Source organism: Enhydra lutris, unplaced genomic scaffold (assembly GCF_002288905.1).
Source record: "Enhydra lutris kenyoni isolate GAN:26980312 unplaced genomic scaffold, ASM228890v2 scaffoldscaffold17, whole genome shotgun sequence".
Lineage (NCBI taxonomy): Eukaryota > Metazoa > Chordata > Mammalia > Carnivora > Mustelidae > Enhydra > Enhydra lutris.
Genome location: NW_019154101.1, coordinates 1908463 through 1912267, shown reverse-complemented (window position 1 = coordinate 1912267; position 3805 = coordinate 1908463).

Here is a 3805-nt window from a genome sequence, read left to right as displayed (position 1 = left end):
CTGTTGCTGACATCTGGAACTGCTCTGATTTCAAAACATGATTCTAAGTCTGAACTGGGGGGGGGGGGAATGGCACGATGACACACCTTTTACCTCCTCTTCCTCATTCCACTGGGTGTCTGCCTCTGTTCTTCTACACCTCTCCCCCCATCCTTAGCCTCCACCTGTTTCAAATTACTCTTACTTTCCTATCAAACTTAGATGCCATGGATAACTATTTATTTATTTATTTATTCATTTGTCCGTTCATTCATTCATTCATTTAAGAGACAGAGAGCGGGGCGGGGGGAGGAGGAGCAGAGGGAGAAGGAGAGAGAGAATCTTAATTAAGTAGCCTCCTTGCCCAGGGCAGAACCCAGTGCGGGGGCTTGATCTCATGACCCTGAGATCTTCATCCTGAGGCTAAATCAAAAGTTGGATGCTTAACCTACTGAGCACCCCCCAGGCGCCCCCCTTTTTAAATTTTTATTTTCCATTTTTTCTTTTTTTTTTGAGGAGGGAGAGAGAGAGGGTGGGAGAGAGGCCATAGATAGCTATTTAAATGCTTTCTTTGCCTACTTTCCGTCATATTTTTCTTTTGTGACAGCCCATCGTGCACTGGGATGGGCGGACTGACATATCCATCTTCTCTGCTCTCTCTGTGACTGACTATGGGCCACAGCTGGATCCTCGGAGCTGCTTGGCAAAGATTTGCAAGACTCAGCCTACTTGTGCTCTTAAGGTGTGTCCTGCCTCATACCCTCTTCCAGCACGTGTAGTCTCTTGCTTTGTACTTACTCCTTAATCCTTGTGCCTGAAAATACATCCATATTTCTTACTCCACAAACACTTTAGTAACAAACCTTAACTTAGCTCTGCCTACTCTTGAATCACCATCCTATCTTTTCCCTTCCATTTCCACCCAAACTTATGACCAAACTAATAGATAATCACCCAGCCTCCTCTTCCTCTCGGTGAAGCTCTACAAGCCATTTCTCTCTCTAAAGCACCCTCTTGAAAGTCACCAATGTCGTTAGGCTAATGAGGGCTTTTCTTATGTCTCATCTTTTCCATCTTGAAACTTTTAGCATGTCGATCAATTCTTTCTTGAAACTCCTTTCTCTTCTTCCCTTGCCTCTGTACCACCTGAATGCTGTATCCTTGGACCTCCCATGCCCTCTCTCCTGGTCTGGCCTTTCCTCATTCCTCTTTAAGTAAGGGTCTTTCCCCCCAAGTACTTCACACCCTGTGTTCTGTCCATACACACCACCAATCTTCCAGATCTTTTAAGTTCAAATCTGGGGTATGATAATTAGCTTTCCTTCTACCTTCTTTTTCTTAGCTCCCATCCTTTCCCTGAACCCGTCCGTTTCCAGAACTTGCTGATTATTACCTTGACACATCTTTCCCATATGTCTCTTTCTTTGCATGTCTATTGCCATCTCTCCATGCTTGTATTTACCTTTTCCAGCCTGAGTTACTGAAAATTTATCCTCCGCCCTTCCTTCCTTGGATTCCTTCCTTCCAGGTTCATTCCCTTAAAGCAATGATTTTGATACTCCATTCTTCCCATAACACCTGTAGGCACACAGCATACACACACGGCCTTCCAAGACGCTTTACTCTGTAGACTGCCATTCCAGACCCTCCCAGTCTATACACATTCTGCTTTTCCTGTGTAACTTTTACTTTTCTCATAAGTGTTGGCTCCAGACCCCTTTGTCTCTCCTTTCTGCAGAGAGCTGGGCTTCCAGCTGAAGCCATCTCTTAGTCTCAAACAAGTCCACACACCCATCATGATGTCTAGTCCCCTCACAAAACTTTCTCTGGTAAGTGAGGCCAGAAGTTATCTTTCCCGTCACTAAAATCCTGGAATACATATTGTCTGTGTCATTGTAATAGCTCTTCCTTGTCTTATATATTATCCATTTATGATTTCATAAAGGAGCTGTTCAAATAATAGAAATAATAATACCAAAACCTCATTGAGTGTTTCCTATATGCTAAGTGAACATATTATCATATTGCCAGATTAACCCACTTCATTCTCCCAAGAAACAGTTCTGTGGGATGATTTCAGCTCTTTCCATATGATAGCAAAAGAATGGCTGGGCTTTCTTTCCCACGTCATGTGGGAAATCCACCAAAGCCCAGCTTATTCCTTTGGGATCTTTAAGGAAGACGTGTGGGAGGGACAGTTGAGTTCTTCTGAGCCATCCTGGCTGGAGGCTGAGCTGGAAACCGCACCAAATGATTTGCTGCCAAGACATTGCTCTTGGTTCTTGCCTTTGAACCCCATGTCCTTAATTTCCCAAAACCCCATCAGCATAAGACTTTGGGTCAGATTTTTTTAAAGATTTGAGGAAAGGGAGAGGGTTAGTACATCAAAGCCCAGAAAACAACTTACTTTGATGACTGGAGGCAGGGTCCTAAAGTCCCTCTGCCACCACCCCACAGGGAATTTTTCTAGCTGATGTTCTCCTGAAACCTCTATCTACATCATGTGCTCAGACTCTTCTTCCGTTCCGGATCCTTCTGGCAGCTCCCTTTTCTCCTTCCCCTGGGTCCTCTCCTCTCACTGCTGTGAAAATTTCTCATTCTTCTCGCTCCATGTTGGAGAACAGCTTATCTCTCTTCTTAGTTTTGCACCCACTCATCCAAATGCCTTGGGGGGGGGTTCAGCTTTCACTTCCAAACTGACCTAAGGAAGATATCTTCTAAGATAGCGTCCATCTTGGGGAACCTCGATGGTGCAATCAGTTAAGCATCTGACTCTTGATTTTGAGTCAGATGGTGATCTCAGGGTCCTGAGATAGAGCCCCACGACGGGACCCTTGCCCAGTTCCTCTCCCTCTGCCCCTTCCCCCTTCAAATAAATAAATAAAACTTTTAAAAAATAAAATAAAATAGCATCCATCTTTATGCTGCTCCCTTAGAAGGATACAATACTTTTATTGATTTAAATAGCAACACTTTCTTCTCTTCCTCACCTGTGCCTAGCTTATTTTCCTAGTATATGCATGGCTTATCTTTTATACTATATTGTAAGCATCTTGACTGTCTCTTTCACCAGCTTCACATCCTTCATTGTGTCACATACTTATTGAAGAAATAAATAAGACAGAGAATGATAGAAGGCATAAGGACAGAGGGCCTTTGAAGATGGATAAAGAGAAGGAAGGATTGATTTCTATTGAAGATCAGAAAAACATAGAGGCCTCTTTTTCATGGTTGCAGATGACCCAAAGCTGGAAAATAGAATAGGGCACAGAGTTCCGTGAGGTCTTGAAAGTTCCTTGTGATTTCCGGAATGCATTGCCTCTTTATTGGGCCTAGATTACAAAATGTATTCTCTGAGTACTGAATATTTTAGAAAATGACATGAGGTAATCTTCCTCAGTAACCCCCTTTTTTTCCTGGAATGAGAAATGTAGGAAAAATAAGCCACCACCAAGGTCCCCCTGGACTGAACCCTCGTGTCAGGGTGTGGGCAGCAATAGGTTGAACCACTTCCTTTGGTTTATCGTTGTTGACATGGCCCTAAAGCTAACATTCAGGTCATTCCCAGAGGAATGACTCCCATTCTCCCTGCCTCAATAAACTGTCATTTCTTTTCACAGAAACAATAAATTCCCCAGCTATTAGTTCTTCAAATTAACTGGAATTTATTTAAAAAAAAAGTGTTCTTTATTACTCTCTGAGAATCACAAAGAATATGCATTTAACAGGCTTTGTTCCTAATCATCCCCAGCTACATTAAGGGAGAAAAATCTGTCAACACCATCAAAGACTGGACAATCCAATTCCAGTCTCCATGTCAGGTTTT